Here is a 20,328-nt window from a genome sequence, read left to right as displayed (position 1 = left end):
AATATATTGTGTAAAATAATAATAAAAAACTATGCAACTTTCTATGATATATTATAAAATATACTATATGTAGAACAGTAGAATTGAACAAAAAATTGTATAAAATACACTATAATGCGTTAATATTAAACTATAAATATATAAAATTCAAATAAAATTTAACTAACCGAGAGCGTGTTGCTTAAAATGTTACAGATGGTTTCCATTATCGCGACTGAAGAGGCGCTTTTATATCACTCCGGACCGTCCATCTCCTAAGGCCCACAAGAACGTGCTTCTAGGACGACTCGAAACAGAGTGAACGATTTATTCAATTTCTGTGGATTGCTCGTAACCCTTCCAAAAGTAACTCGAGCATGCGCTGTTTGATCCCACTCCCTCTTTTACATATATTCACAATGTTAGCAGTAACTTTGGATCGATATTATCGTAAAGGGGAAATTTCGTTTCGCCTTTACCTTTCTTTTCTCCTTTTGACTCCTTTTTCTCCTTTGATTCCCCTGTTCTTCATTCTCCATACTCACATCTTTTCGATCGTTTCACTTTGGAAAAATCGAATTGTGTTTATCTTCTTTCCAAAGAGGAAAATTTTTGGTAATATTTATATATACACATTTATTCATTTTTTGCGAAGGGAATTTCGACATTAACAAAACAGCAGAATACAGAATATTGTATTTAAACGAAATGGTAATCAATTTCATGGAGGATCTCCCTACAATATTTACGACTTATGACTTGTGCGATGTTGATCGGTTGATCTAATAACGATGGCTAGAAGAAATATAATAGATCTCTCCTATGTTGGAGGAAATATTATGATAGTATTACATTCAATGTGCGATTATTCAAAAAAAAAAGTTTTAGGGGTAGTACATTCGGAAACTACAAATATTATTGTACTAGAAATATAATAAAAGTGTCGCTATGCTCGGTTATGCGTAATAGAAATAAACAATTCTCAATTAAAAATTGAGAAATAAAATATCTTCCAAGGAATTGATTGTTTTTATAACATTATATACGAAATATTAGATAACTGGAGGGTTTATTGGATCATTGTTTTCACTTCTTCTATAGGGAGCTCATATCAATGTACTCGTTCGAACGGAATAATTAAATCAGTATCGCGTCCATAGCTATGAAAAGATGTAGCCGAGTGATTAAACGATGCATTGAAATGGGTAATTGAGTTATACGATCGTCTCACCCAATTGTCTGATTCAGTCATTGGTTTGATAAGGGAAACACAAATGAAAAAATACCTTTCATGTTTTCAAAATCAGACACGAGTGTTACGTTCACAAGACCGCGCCACACATTCCCGTCCACATGAACTGGCCTATCCAAGCGTGCTGAAGGGCAATCACGGATGAAGAGAAGTAATACCGAATCGATTAAGACGAATAGGGAAGATCGTAATACGCGTATGCATTTTCTTCAAATCCCTATCAAAACATACTAATAAGAGAATCCTGACTACGTAGCAAATTACATCGTTGAATTTACAATATTACATTAAAACGTAAATTAAATATTATGAATACTTTTTAAGCACGAGAAAAGATGGAATCCATAAAGATTCCGAGAAGTAATCTTCTTATATACGAAAGAACGTTCCCTCATTAGAGCAAAAATTCCACTTTGATCCACGATTCGCGTGCACCGTCGGATGTCTCTTCGACGAACTTTTCCGAACGCAATCGCTTATATCCTCTTACGAAGCTGCTTAGCTTTGGTTCCTTTGAAGGGATGTTTTCTCTAGCCCCATACCACCATTCGAACGTAGCTTCGTAAAACTGTACTATATGAGTCTCGAGCAGATTCGTCGTCATGGCCATTATAACTTTTGTCTTCATTCTTTCCCTTTCCGTTTAATATCGATCAGCTGACAAACACGGTATTGAACAAGGTATCAGAGAAAAGTAGAGAAAAGGACGATGTTTCAAAAGGAAATACCTTGCTGGTTATTCCAGCACGATAATATATGGTATTTCCTAGAAGCATTGCAGAAGTTTTGGAAGACGTTGATAATCTTTGATAACACAATATCACCGCTGGATAACGTGTAATTAAATGTATGCTCTCTATGCATGAGAAATATGGATATGTATTGTTTTTTCACTTTTCAAAATTCGCGCTATAATATAAACCATTACGTCCCTGTCGATGTATTGTAACAAAAAACTTAAAATTTCAAAAGAAGATCAGATACTTCTCATGTTGATCACTTCGCCGAATCTACTATTTTTATTATGAAAAAAAGAAAACGGAAAAAAAATTTTGTTGCATAAATAACATTTTTGGCTGACGTTTGACAGATGGAAATTAAAAATGTGGGTAATAACGTTCACAAGATCTTTTAATTATGAGAAAATAGCAACAAAAAATTAATTTCTTTTCATTTAATATTAACTCTTGGTAGGACGCTACCAATTAATCGAAGCAAAAGCATGTCTTACAATACACAGTTATGCACTGTCGTTTATTTCATATGGTAGGTAACAGCAAAGGGCAATAGTAACTCGAATCAAAAGGGATTGGTATTTCTCCCCAATCATTTCCTTTTCGGCTCTTTCGATCGCGGAATAGGAAGCTTTGATTGAATTGTGTAAAGGGCATTCAAATGAATTTCGCGAAAAGAAAAGTAAATATAACGAATGATTATCTCTCAATCCATATTCTTTGGCACTGTGTAATAAAGAAAGAGAGAGGCTTCTTAACTTAAATAAACAGAGAATAAAAGGTAATATTACGAAACAAATTTTCAAGGAATCTTTTTTACTCGAAATTAATACTAACTGTTAAATATTTTTATCGACATAAATAGAAAAAATATTGAAAGCCGATTATCAAAATTCTGTATTTAATTTCTAATTGTATATTGTAAAGAAACAATGGGTGAAAAAACAAGAAAGATCAGAAACAAAAAAAGGTAAATAATTAGTCCTGTCAATATAGAACCATTCGAAAATTTACTTTCTCACGACCCATGACATTTTCGCTCTTTCTATCGTGTAATACGTGGTATTGATTGATCGGCTTATAATGTAATAATCCCTTCCACCGTGCCACGCCTCGGAACTTTGCTGGGTCTTTGGACGTAACGATTTGGGGAAGTCTCATCTGCAAATGTCATCCTTTCAATGATTTTTAATTTTTAACGAGTAATGTGCAAGTAAGTGCTAAATAATCGCGTCTACACTCCATACGTCCCAAAGAAAACTTACAAGCAATCCAAACGGTACAAGTTCTTCATTCTCACTAGTCCTTTGTTCCTTATCGATATAATGTAGATTTATCGGTAATCGTTAGTATGTAACTTATTATAAGATTTGAATACAATATTAGGGAAATGAAACTGATTTTCGTGATCAATGCCATCCTAAGTATTATTTTGTTGCTTCTCGTAGAAGATATTTTATATCGCTTAAAAGGGCGTAACCCGATTTACCTTTGATGACTGCACAATTTAAATGAACAATTAAGGGTCTGTCATGACTCTTAACTAAACTACGAATTGTAAATTCTTCCAGAGATACAGAAGATGAAACGCAGGCGAAAGCAGTTCCAACAGCCTTGAAGTGTTGCAAAGAAGCAGAATTGATTGTTATCTGAATTGTAATTACTTTTAGAGAAGATACGAGAATTTCAAATGTGCTCTACTTCATGATTAAACATTCGACATCCGAAGTGAAACACATTCATATTGCACTTCCTGTTCATTTTTAAATCAGATGATAGGTCCTACATAGATAATATAAATGTCCGACGACCAACCAGATAACGAAACGAAAACATTTTTCTCTTTTATCTTATATTTAAATGGTCAATCAATCAATGCTGTATTTATCGAATGGTAAGATATTTTGGAAATAAGATATAAATTTTTTCTTCGAAAGTATAATATGCGAGATAAAATCTATATCATAAGTACGTTTTATTTCAGTTACTGAATTTTCACAAAGATTTTATGATGGCGACAGAAGTATTGCTACTGATGAGAGGGACATTAGGTCTCTTAACTGTAGCTATCCTTAAGGTATTGCATTAGTTTATATAAATCAAGAATCCATATATCTTTCAACTAATCTAATGAAGAATATTAGATATGGGAAGCGAGATGCTTGATGAAGAAGAACAGGTGAATAATAATATATGAATAAAAATTTCAATATTGTCTGATAGAATTTTACGTCTCATGTCATTTGTCATTTAATGTGTCAGATTGTAAAAGCGGCGGAAGAAGCTAATGCTGCTCACGAATTTATTACAATAATTTATTACAAATGATGTGAAACCCAAGTTGGAGAAAAAGAAAGCTAATTATATGGTGCCTGAAAACAATGTTGCTATTGCTAGAGCATTATTATAGCAACAATCGACTTTAATATTAAATTTTAATAAACGAGGTACGAAGAGATCAGATATAAATAACTCGTTACGTAACTTATCCAATTTTCTATATTAATCTCATCTTTTATTATATAGTGCATCGTAAAAGCAAAAGATGAGTTCAAGAAGCAGTTGGAAATCATAACCAAAGAAGGAACATCGTTAACTATTGCACTTGTGTACATGTTGTGATTGGGACTACCTAGGAGAAGGGAAAAGAAGAAAAAATATTTGTGTTTTTCCAACATAGTTTGGAAAGACCAATATGGTGCTATTTTATAAAGCTTGAAACGGCGGTACGAGGAAATGGGAGGGATTTAGCTTATTCAAAAGAACCAAACGTGAACGGCTTTAGTTGGAGGGTATATGCGATTGTGCTCAGAAAGTTTTGTAGAAGGGGCGTACGAAGTTCGACGCGGGGCAAGGGTCAAAGGGGAATTGACATGAAACTGAGGTGATACATCACTTAAAACAAATTAACATGGAGGGTTGATGAAAAGATTCACCATTTGTGGAAGTAATAATGTTAGCAGGGGAATACTTTTAAATTATACGGGAAATGGAAAATCCACGTTCACGTCACCGTTATTCCATCAATTTAAATTAGGTAACCGTTCGATATAATTAGAAAAGAAGAAATGTTGAATTCTATATTTCGAATTGTTTGTCATAATATTCACATGTACTTAAAAAATATTCGTAATATTTAATTAGCGATTTTCATAAATATTGAAATTTGGAGGACATAGTTTGGTGCGTAGCGCGAATCACCTGTTATTAATGTTTTCCCGTACTTATCGTCAAGTACTTTCGATTTAAACTTTTCGTTATTATCCCTCTCTTTCGGCGTGTGCTCTCGTGCGCGTATATCTGCGCCAGTCGAGTGGCCGGAATTGAGTGCCCTTGTGTACTGTGTTGGTGTATGCGAATAACTCCTGTCTTATCTTGATAATAAGGAAAATATGTTTTCATTTAATTTCCTATCATCAGACCAAGCAGATAATTGGAGATTAGCTCTATAGTTCAATTGCCTATTAAGATTCATCGTTTGAAAACCCGGTTACTTATTTTGCAAAGCTATGGACTATTTTCTTAGGAACAAATTGCTTTGGAACATAATATACGAAATATTAGATGACTGGAGGTATAATGGGATTATTGTTTTACATTCTCCAATAGGGAGTAAATTTCTAGGAAAATATAACTGTTTATATAGAAGAATCAAATCAGTCGTGGTAGATGGATCTGCAAAAAACTTAACCAGGTAATTATATGATACAGCTATATAGATAATTGAATTATACCGCTAATCGTATTATCGAATTGTTTGCTTGGTTTTATGAGAGGAAAACTAATGAAAAAATACCTTCTTGTTTTGAAAACATGAGAGATGTACGCAGACACGCTCACTCATTCCCACCCACTTGATCTCGCGTACGTAAGCACGCATATAAGCGCGCACGTGCGAGAGAGGTAATAATAAATCGTTTAATATGATGGTGCTGGATGGTAAGTACGAGAGAAGGTGGTGCGTACGTGCAGATCGTACGTTAAATCCCAATCAATACCCGTTGACGGGAATTTGTAGACATGAGGGATCATATATTTTTGCAAAAAAATCAAAATTTTGACCATTATAACTTTCTACGATCCCTATGATCTATTTATGACCTATATTATGATCTCTACAAACAATTCTCTTTCCACATCATCATCCCTCGCATTATGTATGAGATATCTCCGTTTTTTTGTTGGTTGTCATCACTATCACTCTTATCGTTTTCTTCCCGAATAATATTTATTTTTTCTAACGTATTTGTATAAATGTCTATCTGGATTTCCTCTTCCGTATTACTTATGACACGAAACTTGCTAGTGTTTCGTTATTTTGCCATTCTCTTAATGAAAAAGAACGAAATAATTGAGAGCGTTGGTAGTCTCAAATTGTATATTACGAAAAAACGAAACGATATATAAGAAAAGAATATTACTCTTCTGATTTTCTTATTAGTCCAGGGAACTATATTTTACTAGAAGTTTCTGTTTCACTTGAAATGAGTTCAGCTTCGAAAATATCTCCTCAGTTTTATGATTACTTGTTTACTCCATCAAATATCAATGCATCGTACGAAGCGTACTCGCGTACAACTGCTGACAAGTCCTTGTCACTTTATTTAAGCGGTTTAAAGAAGCCCTTAGACGTTTGTGGATGTACTTCTTTTCCGTAAAACCGATTGATACTCTTTTCATATAACTTGGTAATTTGACCATTTCTTGATTAACTATCTGAGTGGTTCTCACGGAGGGGAAATACGGAAAAGAGAAGAAGGTAATATTAGGAAACCATAAATGTGACGAAAGATTTTCTCCGAATACATTTCTTATTATTGTGTAGTAGCGAAAATACCATCTTCGATAATTTGAGCAATATGCATCTGTTTACAAGAAAAGAAGGTAATATTTGGAGAAAATTTTTTTAAGCAAAATGATAGTAGATATAAATTCCGATGAAAAAATTTTTTTACGACGGAAGATTTAACAATAAGAATTGCATAGTCTTTACATAGTACGAAAATTGATAGTGATATCATTAATATCTAATAATATTAGAATCAACATTTTTTCTGTTTTTAATTATATTGAATAATTATTTAAATTGACTGAATGACCTAAACGTGGACTTCATATTTCATGTATAGTTTAAATCTATTTCGATTTTAAAGTATTTCACATATATTTTTAAGTATTTAATACTACTATATCGAGTAACGGTGAATGTTTTAATCGTCCCAGCAGCTTTAATTCTTTTCCAATATAAACCTGCCTCCGTTCCATTTCGATTCCCCTTTGAATAAGGTTCCGCTTGCAACATCGGACGGCCCTTCGACAAATCTTTCTGAGCACAATCGATTGTATCCTCTAGCTAAAACCCACTTCGATCCTTTGAGAAGGAGATATTCCGTCTCTTCATATAACCATTTGAATGAAAGATTCGAAAACAGTGCTGTATTAATCTCGTCCATGTTCGTAGTCACTGCCTCTATAAATTTTTTCTTCCTGCTTTATTTTAGTTACATAATGAACAGCATACGGATCTTTACGGATAAGTTAAAGACATGGACGATTTTTCGAAACGAAATATTTGGCCTTTAAATCTAACACGTCGCTTTATAGCATCTCCAGGAAGCATTAAAAGTTTTGAGAGACGTTGATAATCTTAGAAAGTACGACATTGTATTATTAGAAAAAGAAATAAGTAAACGTGTGGAAGGCTCACATTGTATATTTCGACATCACGAAACAGTATACACCAAAAGAATATTATACTCCGATTTTCTGACTTATTAGTTCTAGGATCTTTCTAAAATTATAATATCAGTAAACAAAGAAATATGACGAACGATTTCTTCCGCATACGACAGAAGAGTTTACAATAAGATTTTTCATAGTATGAAAATTGTAATATGATTAATATCTAATAACATTAGAACACTATTTTTAAATAAAAGTTGGACTTACGAAAGAATTAACATTACGAATTTTGTATATGAATTTACGATTAATTTCATAGCAATTAGTGTTGATAATTACAATAATTATTATTATAATAATTAATTATATTATAAATAATTACAATTTTATGTGATTATTGCAATTAAAAAAGAGACAAATTATTGTAAGATTCTCATGAGGAGATTCCAAGATACATAAGATAATTTCGCGTGTACATAGAGTATATATAAATATAACTACATAACTATAGGAGAGGGGAAATTTTCTATCCCCGTGCGTTCTAGCTACAAAATTAGAATCTAGGAAACTTGATATTTTAGAGATTAATTTCGGCAGGGGTTTTTTCCGTGGTTTTCGAACCAGTAATAAGCAAATGAGAGCCATACGCGAAATAATCCCTAGCCGTATATACTTCATACATTCCAAAGAATACTTTTACAAATAATTCAAACGATGAAAACAATTTCATCATTTAGACTAGTCATTCGTTTATTCCATCAATAATCTTTAAATTTAGCAGTAGGTATTAGTATAACATTTATTGTAAAATTTCGTTTCTATATTTTATTTTGAAATTGAAATTGATTTTCTTGATTTATATCATTTTAATTATTATTTTGTTGCGTTTAGGAAAAGTTGCTGTAACATTTAAAAGGCATTACCTGATTTATTTTCGGTAATTATACAATTAAAATGAACGAATGACTTTGTTAAGTCTTAACCAGTCTATGAATTTTAACCTATTTTAGAGATACTTTTCCATAAAACCGACTAATATTCTTTTCATATAACTTGATAATTGGACCATTCCTTGATTAACTAACTGAGTGGTTCTTTCGGCGGGGAAATACGGGAAAGAGAAGAAGGTAATATTAGGAAACCATAAATGTTCTCCGAGTGCAAAGAAGGAAAGTGATATATGGAGAAAATGTTTTCCAGGAATATGGAAGTAGATATAATTTCCGACGAAAAAATTTTTGTATAAAAGAAGATTTTACGATAAGAATTACATTGTTCAAAAATTGTAATATCATTAATATCTAATAATATTAAAACACTATTATTAAGCATAACTTGAAACAAGAAAAGAAGAAACATTACAAATTTTTTATACGAATTGACGAATAATTTCATAGCAATCAATTCAATATAACGTTAATAATTACAATAATTATTATTTTTGGAGTTATTATTAAAATAATTATCAATAATAATTAATTATATTATAAATAATTACAGTTTTTCATGATTATTTCCATTAAAAACGGAACTAATAATTGTCAACAAATAATTACCGTTATATTTGTAAATCCAAGTTATACTTAAAAATATTGTTATATTACTATTGGATATGGACGATACTACTATTTTCGTATTACGTAATTCCTTTTGTGAAATCTTCTCTTGTAAAATATTTCTTCGTCGGAAGGTATATCTTCTTCGGCATTCCTTGAAAACATTGTATCCAATATTACCTTTTCCTCTTGTAAACAAATACCTATTGCTTAAGTTAACAAAGACCTCCTTTTCTTTATTACGCAATAGTAATAAAATATATGGCTTTAGATAAAATCTTTTCACATATTTATTTTTTTTTTTTTTTCGTAATATTACTTTCTTTCCTTTTACATATTTCTTCTCCGGGAGGACCTCAGAATTATTTAATGATTATGGAGGAACCACTGTTTTTATCGTAATTTTTTGGAAAATACATATTTCTCTGAAATTTTCTATTGGAACAGTATAATAAAACTAATAAAAAAATCGTCCAATTACTAAGTTATATGAAAAGAATATCAGTCGATTGTACGAAAGAGAAGAGGATGGGTGCTTTCACGACAATCTGAGCCCTTCTCTGATCCGCTTAAGGAGGGTTGTACGAAGAACTTGTATATATAGTGAAATTAGATGAAGAAAACAACCGATCCTAATTTCGGGGAAAGAGATTTTCAAAGCTGCAATCAGTTCGTATTGAAGCTTCGAATAGTATAAATAGATCCCTTGACTAAATTGTCAAAAAAACAGGAAATTATTATATTATTGTTATGTATCATTCCGTGATTTCGTAAAATGCAATTATCTCCATTTCATTCATTTATCCATTTTTTTTTTTTTTTTTTTTATTACGAAGACGACAGTGTCCAAATAAACACAAGTCTCGTGATATAAGATATAAGTAGTGAAAAAGAATTGTAGAAAGGCGTTGATAAAGCCACTTTAGAAAAAATAAATATTAATCCGGAAGAAAACGATAGAAGAGGTAGTTATATCATCTAGTGAGAAAAAGAATGAGATAAGAATGTTGTAAAAAAAATTGCGTCAGAACTAATCATAGATTTCGTAGAAAATAATAAGGGATAACATAAAAAAAAAATTATCATCTAAGGTAGTGTCGATTTAAAATTATTGGTAACGTTGTGACGAGATTACCGTGGATGACAATATCTCGTTAATATATGAAAAATAGTGGGAAATAAGTGGTAGAATAAGCTCGATAGGATACTTGAATTTATTGTATCCTTTGAAAGGGAGTAAAATTTGTTTATTCAGTCGTCATTTAAGTAAATCCTAAAGAGATCGAGAAAATATAGGCTTAGAATAGTATATCAGCAATTAATGAATTACGATAATGAATTCTATATCACCTATATCGTTTTAAACAACATATACTCGATAAGATAAAACATACTTGAATTTTTTGTTTCTCACAATTTATTATTTTGTTGATTGCTTTTATGCAATCCTTTATGACCGAATTGTTAATAGAGGGTCGTAAAACCATTTTCGACAGACCTTCGTTACAATTCTATGGCAACTTGAAAAAATTGGGAGAATGTAGTTGTAATTGTTCCTCTGCCTGATGTGTTAATGAATGCAATCTTGATTGTTCTTTTCACACGGCAGATGGATTCTATACATATATATACAAATACATTCATATATATATATATATATATATATATATATATATATATATATATATACATATGTATCTTACTATATACTAGAATCTAATACATTTATATACATATTTATTCACACATTTGTCTACACGTTGATAAAGTATTTATATCTATCTGAACATCTCTAAGCATATGCATGAAAATAAAATTAAAGAGAAACTAAAACAATAAGTTGAAATAATAAAAGAGATGTCATTAAGATAGAAGCAAAGAGATATGTATCGCGAAGGTGTACCAAATAATACCCACCCCATACTTTCATATATCTGCGCAAGACAGATAAATGTAAACACGACTACTGATAAATGTTTGCTTTTCCTTTAATTAAAAAAAAAAATGTTATTTAACTTATTATTTACGAGAAAATCAAAAAATCTCTTCGTAAATAATACTATGGAAAAATAATATATTAAATAAGTAAATGAAAATAATACTTTAAAAAAACATAAATAAGTGAAAAAAAATTGAAATTAAAAGAAATAATATTAAAGAAAAAAGCAACCAAATATGTATTCGGGGAGTATTGAAGATAAAAAAATATTTAAGATATGGAACGATTTTATGTAATATTAACTAATAAGATTTTCACATGAGTTACGAATTGAATTTGATCTGATACTCTGCCCTTACTTTTTCCCGAACTAATTAATTACACAAAGAATTTCTGACAAAATAAGAATAAACACAAAATGTATCAGAATTGCTTCAAAACTTATCATGGATATCGTAGAAAATTATACACTAGGATTTTGATTTCTTTTGCAAGAAATTTGTTCCTCGATGTATATAAATTCATATAAATCAAATACCACTGTGTAATATGTTATAATATATACCACGTTTACGCAACGAAGTGCCGCCTTGTTGCTGCTAATTAACCTTTCCTTCTGAATAGAATCTTCTGATTCTACTTTCTATGCAATACCAATATTCTCTTCACGAAAAATAAATAAATTTGAATAATGAAATACCAAAAAAAGATCACTCCCCCAAAAGGGGATAAACAAAATTAGATGTTTACAAAGTAAAATAATCGAAAGGATATGGATCTGGAGAATGATCGATAGGAGGAATTAAAAGCAAATGAATAATCAAGAAGAAAATCATGAATATCAATTAAGATGAATATCAATATAGATTACTGTGGATGATATAATATCTCATTAATATCTCAAAAATAGTAGAAATAAATGACAGGAAAACATTGATTTGATATTTGAGTTTATTGTATTCATTGAAATGGATTACATGATATTGATTCTGAATCTGGTAGTCTTCCATGCAAGTTTTTCGAAGACCCAGAATAGGGAACATCCAAGATAATATATAAGCCCCCAATTAGCCGCGATAATGGTATGTATATCATATATATCATTTTAAAGAAGATGATTTCGAGAAGATTCAATTTACTATTAGACTATCAATTTCAACGCATTATTCAGGGCTAATTGTTTTTATATAGTCAGTTGAGTAAGATGTAATTATTAATAGAGGGACATAGAACTATCTTCGCTAGTCGTTTTTAAGTTCATTACATATTGTTTTCAATTAGTTTAGCGATAATTTTATATAATATTTCTTCCTATATATACGTTTTGTATGTGTGTTTAAACCCACAAACACACATATATGTGTATATATATATATGCATATATATATATATCTTACTATATACTAAAATTTAATCATGTTTACATACATACTTATTCATATAATTGTCTACATGTTGATAAATTATTTATTCCGATGTATGCAACTCTAAATATATAAGTAAAATTAAAATCAAAAAGAAAAGTAAACGATAAATTAAAATCAAAGAAAAAAGTTTAATTAAAAAAAAAAAGAACATGAAAGAAAAAAGCAAACAAATATGTATTGAGAATTCAATTAAGAAATGAGATTTTTCTTATTTAACTTTTTTCCGAGCGTGATTAATAAATTTTTGGGAAAATTTCTGAAAAGTTAAGAGAAAAGTAAATATAAATCAAAAATCGAGTTTACATCTAACACACGCATATAGAAATATGAAATTGTAACCATTTGATATGCTTTCTGAATATTTCTGAAATATTTGTTTACTTTTTTTTTAAGTCTATTTTGTAACGATTATTTTTCTTTTAATTTCAATTACTTTTTGGATTTTAATTCATGCTTTAATTTTCTTTTTAACCCCTTGCACTCGGATGTTCTCTCGGAAAATTCATCAGAAAAATAAGAAAATCTCATAGATAATGATAGCAATGAAAATGGTGTACAAGAATTGTTAGAAAACTCGTCATAAATATCGTAGAAAATTATATAGAATAAAATGTCGATTCTATTGAATAAATTTGTCAATAAATTCATATAAATCAAATACTACTATAATATATTCCTTGGTACCAAAGTGAAAATATATAATATGTTACACTATATACCACATTTGTGCGACGTAATGCCGCTGCGTTGTTGCTAGCTAACGTCCGAGAGAACGCCGAGTACAAAGGGAAAATACGGAAGGAAAGCAAAATATGAATCATTCGATGCTTTTTATCTCTCTACGGATAGAATGAAGAATTTGCATCATATTTCTTGGTAATTTGATAAATTAAATATTATTATTTTTATAATAATCTTTAAGTACTTCAACTTGATGTCTTCTTAGAAATAATATATAATCGAATTATTTCCATGATTGTAACATTTAAACGAATTCGCTTAAATATTACGAAGGTCCTAACGCGTGAGAAACAAAATAATTTTAACTTAAAATTTCAATAACGTATAATTTTGATCTCCGGATGGTTGCATCTGAGTTGCGCCGCTGCGTGTAATGTTAATAAAAACGAACCTTTGAATAACTTTGACGATTGACCTCTTTTTCTAAATGTGAAAACTTCAAACTAAATACTTTTGATAATTTTAAATTCATTTAAAGGATATAGATGTACGAGAAATTAAATAAATTACTCTTTAAGCAATAGTAAATTCCGTTAAACATTACACGCCGCGGAACACCGACGAAATATCAAATAATTGTAATTTATTTTCTATTAGATTTAAATTTTGAAATGGCGGTCATTGGTAATGTGTAAAGTAAACAAATGATTGATTTGGATGATTACCGGATCAGTCATCTTTTCTACTCCGACGAGTAAACATCGGAGCTCTCTCGCTGCCGCCTGCAAAGAATGAAGAAAATTACATTCACGTACGTGTACATAAAAAAAAATATTGTATAAGTTTTTCTTTAAGGTAATTGTAAAAAAAATGTAATAAATTAGCATGAAATGCACTTTTGTAATAACCCTAATTAATTAAAGTAGGAGACTGTTAAATGTTAACATTCAAACATGTTTTTATATTATTGCTAATATTTTACTAAGTTTTCTTAATAAAACACCAACGTATGTATCATTAGGATCAGAAGTGTTAAAGTTCTTTGGTTTTATGCAACATGATATGGGAAGCCAATCTCTATGATCATTGTCTCCATAGCAATAAGAATATAATACGATCAAATTAAAAATCTAAAGCAGAGTTTTCACAAATTTTATTATCCTAATTATTATCCGCTCCTAATTAAGAAAATGAAAAATTATTTACAGCAGATTGCCAGGGATAGATGCTCGTAGTAACCATTAATATTCCTTTTTAATGGTTCCTTGAATTATACGTGCGTCTCTTCTCGTCGTGTATATAAGGAATATCAGCTTCTAGCAATGTGTATGGTAACACCGCATCGAAAACTATATCCTGGGAATAAGAGGAAAATCAATTTAACACTATCATTTCTATCCTTTTTATTCCCTTAAAGTAAAATATTATTATTCATTACCAGAATATTAAATTTATTCAAGACACTTTCGATAGTTGAAAACAGATGCATAACAAACAATAAAGCACATATCCATTGCTTTCTATATCACTTTATCCAAATTTTTATATTTCCTCCGTCGATTCGATCGTGTGAAACAGTTACTACGTGACAAGGAACAATCATCCACAAACAAAGAATTATAAATAAATACGTATATATACACTGATATAAACAAAGATCAATACTGTTATTTCGAATGATCTGTCTTATTAATTTTTCCGAGTAGTTTCATTACGTGGAAGATAATATCAATAACGATAAGGTCAACAGGACATATAAAACATGAACATTCGAACATCTTTAAATTACTTCCTCCGAATACTTCATAATTATTACAATTAAACGATATTCACAATGATATTAAAAAATATTGGTCATTAAAAAATTTGAATCCTTTTGATATTTTATTTTCATTAAACATACTTCCGAGTCTTCCGAAAATATTAAAAATGTTCAATTAATGTTTTAGTATACTTTCTCAGCGTCGTAATTATTTATTTAAAAATTTGAGTTCATATTCAGAATTTTATTTTTGTCAGAAAAAATATCAGAATATCCTTATTACATTCTGAAATGAACTTTCGTTTCAAACAAACGGATTGTATAATAATTGAAAAACAAAAACTAATAGGTTTGATCACAGAAGCAAACGAAATCGTTTCAGTTGCGGATATGTGTCTCTCGAAGACAAGTCGTCCCTCCGTTCGTCTCTTTGTATTCTTAGCATGGAATCATGTATTTCTATTCTAATTGATTAGCTGACCGGCAAACAAGGAATACAATTGGTTCCAGGAAGCAAATAAACTATGTTTGACTCATCAATAGGTAGTATTATCGGGATAGAAAATACGGAATAATATCGCAGAATAACAAACAGATGTGCGACAGTTGGCTGTATATACGATTATACGATTGGATCTTATAAATGTCTAAAAAGAAATATCCTAATTACGATAGTCCTAATTAGACTTTCTCCTCGGTTTAATATTATACAATACTTCAAAATTATGCAATAAATAAGAGACGAATCGCACGTAAAATATAGTATATGATAATAATAAAAATAAGTAAAATATAGAATGAAAAAGTAATAAGAAACTATGCAATTTCTTATAGTATATTATAAAACAGTATATCGTAGTATTGGATACGAAATTTTATAAAATAGTGCATAACATAGCGTCTCTAATATAACTCATAGATAGGTATATAGAATTATCCTATTGTCTACAGCATGCTATATAGAACAAGATCTTATGAAAATGGATCCTCGCGTTAAATATTATAAAATTCAAATATGATTCTACTTACCAAGAACCTGAAAAATATATCGATTCCAGATATGCGGCCAATTTTCAGCTACTACGGTTTATATACTAATCATCTTTTTTTTCTTGGAGTTTTGTCGTTTTGGACACGTTGTCGTATCGATTAAAAATAAGTTGGTCCAAATTTCGTCGAGCTTTTAGTTTTTCTTTTTCTTTTGAATTCTTATTTTGATATTCAGAAGCAGCAAATATTTATCAAAAATCGAGTTTCCACTTATCTATCCCAGACAAATATATGAAAATATGAAATCAATATCAATTGTTCCACTTTCCCAATACACATTCGTTCGCTTCTTTTCCCAATGTTTCCTTTCCTCTTTAATATTAACTTCATTTTTCATTTTAACTTATCTTTTAATTTCTTTTTTAATTTTACATCCGTCTTTTATTTGTATCCGTGATGATTCTCAGAAAGATATAGATAGTTTATCAATTTGTAGACCAATATATAAATAAATATGTATATAAATATTAGACTTTAGTACATAGAAAGTACACGGTACGGAGAAAGATATATATATATATACATATACATATATGTATATGTGTGTATGTGTGTATATACATACATGTATTTACGTATAAATCGAATCAGTTTACCATCTGAAAAGAATAAAGAAAATTCAATTGAGAAATATAGTAGATAAAAGAAAAAATATATAAACTAATTTTAAACAAAATGTAATGAACTTACCAAGTACTAGCGAAAATAATTCTAACTCCATTAATAATTACGTCTTGCAGGGCTATCTGCAAGAAAACAATTAGTACTTAATAAGGCATTACGATTGATAGATCGAAATTTAGTTTTATAACAACTCGATAATTAAAAATGCAGATTGTCAAATATTATCATTCCAAGGGATATTTATATTCCAAATAATTCACGAAGCTTTAGTTCAAGTAACTCCAATTATACTATTTCCTCTGGTTAATATTATACAATAATATGCCTAAGACAAATTACAAGGTGTAATATATAATGCAAAAAAATAATAAAAAAAACTATACAATTATCTATAGTATATCGTAGTAATGAATGCAAAATTGTATAAAACACAGTATAATGCGTTAATATTAAATGGTATAAAATTCAAATATGATTAAACTGACTATAGGGATTTTTTAATAATGTTTTAGATAGTTTCCATTATCGTGGCTGATCAGGAGCCCATATATTATTCTGGATCGTCCCTCTTTTGAATTTCCTAGGAACTTGCGTGTAGGACGATTCGAAACAGAATATACGGTTTATTGAACTTGCGCAGATAGCTGGGGTTTTATATTGATTCGAGCATGCGCTGTTTCGTTCAACACTTTCTTTTTCATATATCCCTGATCACCTTTTCGCAATGTTACCAATAATTTTGGATAGATATTATCATAAAGAGAATTTTCTAGTTGCTTTTATATTCCTTTTTTTTTATTTTTTTTCTCCTTTTGATTCCCCTGTCCATCATTGTCCGTACATATATTTTTTCGATCATTTCATATTGTAAAAATCGAATTATGCTTTTTTTTATTATTTTTTTTTAATATTTTTTTTGTGTTTATATTTATTAATGTTTTGCGAAAAGAATGTTGACATTACCAAGAATGTAGAATTCAGAATATTGTATTTAAAATGAATGGCAATCAAATGGAAAAGCTATCTTCCTACAATATTTATAATTTATACTTTGACTCATGTCGATTGGTTTTTCGAACAACGATAGAAAGAAAACAATATAATAGATCTCTACTATGTTGGCGGAAGTATTATGAAAATGTTACACTCTACGTGCGTTTATTCAGAAAAAAAATCATAAGGATAATACGTTCGCAAACTATAAATACTATCTTACTCGAAATATAATAAAATTGTCGCTATGCTCGGTTATGCGTAATAAAAATAAAAAATTCTCAAATAAAAATTGAAAAATAAAATATCTTCCAAGGATTGATTTGGAATATAATATACGAAATATTAGATAATTGGAGGTATTATTGCATCATTATTTTAAGTTCTTCAATCGGGAGCTAAATTCTAGAAAAATGTACTCGTTTAAAAGGAGTAATTAAATCAGTGACGCGTCCACCGCTATGCAAAAGATGTAATCGAGTAAATAAATGCTGGATTTAAATATATAATTGAGTTATATAGCTAATTGTATCATCCAATTGTCTCTACGTTTGATAAGGGAAAAAACAAATGAAAAAATATCTTTCCTGTTTTAAAAATCAGACACGAAATGTACGCTCACAGAACCGCGCACCCATTCCCGTCCACCAGAAATGGCCCACCCAAGCATGCCGAAGAGCACTCACAGATAGAGAGGTATAATAACGAATCGATTAAAACGAAGGTACTTGATACGTAGGAAAGATCGTAATACGCAAATGCATTTTCATCAAATCAATATCAGAACGTATTAACAAAAGAATCCTAGGTACGTGGCAAATTAATTGGTTGAAATCACCGTATTACTCTAAAACGTAAATTAAATATTATGAATATTTTTTAAGTAGACGATATGAATATTATAACAAACAAATTACAAGATTCATTCAACATTTCTTCTATTATTGAATTTAATCGAATGATTACTTAGTAAAATTTGATGGAATAACGACGACAAGGTGACGTAAACGTGAAACAAATCGATAAATCCTTTGATCGTCCCTATAGGTTTAATAATTTTAGGAAGTTAAATCTATCTTAATTTCATTTAAACGAGCGTGGACTCAAAATCTTTATTCTCACCTTCGTATTCTTCATCTCCTACATCTCCTTTTGCTTCCTCTTCTTCTTCAAGATCGATTCGCAGATCTTCCTTTTTGGAATCATTGCTAATCGCTTTAAGATTTTCCTTATCGTTCCCAATTTCACCCATGGCATTGAAATAAATATTATTATAGTATATGTAATTTTTTAACTAATTGATATCATAATTAATATTAATTCGATATCCAAGAACACTATCAACGTTATTATCGATTTTCATTTTCTCTTTTCGACTGTGTTAAATCCTTTTGAGGGTGAAAGAAGATGAAATCCAAGAAGATACCGCGATAAAATCTTCTTTTCTACGAAGCAATATTCCCTCGTAGAGCAAAAGTTCCACTTTGATCCACGATCCGCTTACACAGTCGGACGACCCTTTGACGAACCTTTCCGAACTCAATCGATTTTACCCTCTTGCCAAAGCTACTTGCCTTTGAATCCTTTGAAAGGATATATTCCCTAGTCTCGTACCACCATTAGAATGTAGCTTGGTGAAACAGTACTATATCAGTTTCGAGAAGGTTCGTCGTCATGGCAATTATAACTTTTGTCTTTCTCTTTCTCTTTCCGTCTATTATCGATTACCTGACGAACACGGCATTGAACAAGGTATCACGGGAAAGTTAGAAACTAGAACGAAGTTTCAAAAGGAAATGCCTTGCTACTAATTCCAGCACAATGATTTATGGTATTTTCTAGAAGTATTGGGAAAAGTTTTGGAAGACGTTTATAATCTTAGATTATACAATATCGCCGACCTATGCGTAATTCAATGTATGCTCTCCATACATGAGATATATGAATATGTATTTTCTTTTCTCATTTTTTAAAATTCGACCAACAACATAAAGGATCACGTTCCTGTCGATGAACTGTAACGAAAAACAAAATTTCAAAAGCCAATTAGATACTTCTCATTTTAATCACTTCGTCGATCATACTGTTTTTATTATGAAAAAAAGAAATTGGAAAAAAATATTGTTTGCATATATAACATTTATGGTCGACGGTTGACAGATGGAAATTAAAAATGTGTATAATTACGTTCACATAGTATCTTTATTATGAAAAAATAGCAACAAAAAATTAATTCCTTTTCATTTAATATTATCTCTTGGTAGGGTGCGATGAATCAATCGAAGCAAAAGCGTTTCTTACAATATGCAGTTATGCAATGTGGTTTATTTCATATGGTAGTTAACAAAAAAGAGCAACAGTAAGTTGAATTAAAAGTAATTGGTTGACAAACCCATTTCCCCCCACTCAAATCTTTTTTGACTCTTTTGACCGTGGAATAGAAAGTTTTGATTGAATTGCGTAAAGCGCATTCAAATGAATTACGCGAAAAGAAAAATAAATATAACGAATGATTCTTTCTGAAACTATATTCTTTGCCATCGTGTAATAAAGAAAGAGAGAAGCTTGTTAACTAAAACAATAAAAAGAGAACAGAAGGTAATATCACGAAGCAAATTTTCAAGGATTATTTTTTGCACGAATTTAATA

The 20,328-nt window shown here is 30.1% G+C and overlaps 3 long non-coding RNA genes across 12 annotated transcripts in view; 1 reads left to right on the top strand and 2 right to left on the bottom strand.

The window, feature by feature from the left end:
* The window catches only part of LOC127070089 (uncharacterized), a 51,915-nt gene extending 50,353 nt beyond the window's left edge, over window positions 1-1,562 (bottom strand). For 4 of the 7 annotated variants that reach the window (XR_007784005.1, XR_007784004.1, XR_007783999.1 and 1 more), the window contains exons 1-2: window positions 1,266-1,280; window positions 168-542 (exon numbers count right to left, since the gene is read on the bottom strand). This is a non-coding gene — a long non-coding RNA (uncharacterized LOC127070089). Of the gene's footprint in view, window positions 1-167; window positions 543-1,265; window positions 1,281-1,547 lie in introns of those variants that run through there. The other 3 variants (XR_007784003.1, XR_007784002.1, XR_007784001.1) reach the window with 3 other exon arrangements.
* Window positions 253-12,731, top strand: LOC127070167 (uncharacterized). Of its 4 annotated transcripts, XR_007784276.1 has the most exons (6): window positions 1,430-2,746; window positions 2,831-3,178; window positions 3,537-3,859; window positions 3,950-4,144; window positions 4,228-4,412; window positions 4,492-12,731. It is a non-coding gene; the product is annotated as an uncharacterized LOC127070167 (long non-coding RNA). The 4 variants fall into 4 exon arrangements; XR_007784277.1 differs by lacking the exons at window positions 1,430-2,746; window positions 2,831-3,178 and adding an exon at window positions 253-345; XR_007784274.1 differs by having other exon boundaries at window positions 1,430-3,178.
* On the bottom strand, window positions 12,076-19,289 carry LOC127070114 (uncharacterized). Its single transcript, XR_007784164.1, has 5 exons — window positions 18,802-19,289; window positions 16,753-16,808; window positions 16,042-16,661; window positions 14,457-14,606; window positions 12,076-14,032 (listed from the first exon to the last, which is right to left on the bottom strand). It is a non-coding gene; the product is annotated as an uncharacterized LOC127070114 (long non-coding RNA).
* Window positions 19,290-20,328: the final 1,039 nt, after the last annotated feature.

Source organism: Vespula vulgaris, chromosome 17 (genome assembly GCF_905475345.1).
Source record: "Vespula vulgaris chromosome 17, iyVesVulg1.1, whole genome shotgun sequence".
NCBI classification, from domain to species: domain Eukaryota; kingdom Metazoa; phylum Arthropoda; class Insecta; order Hymenoptera; family Vespidae; genus Vespula; species Vespula vulgaris.
Note: the sequence above shows the minus strand (reverse complement) of the source record. Positions and strands in the feature narration are given on the sequence as shown.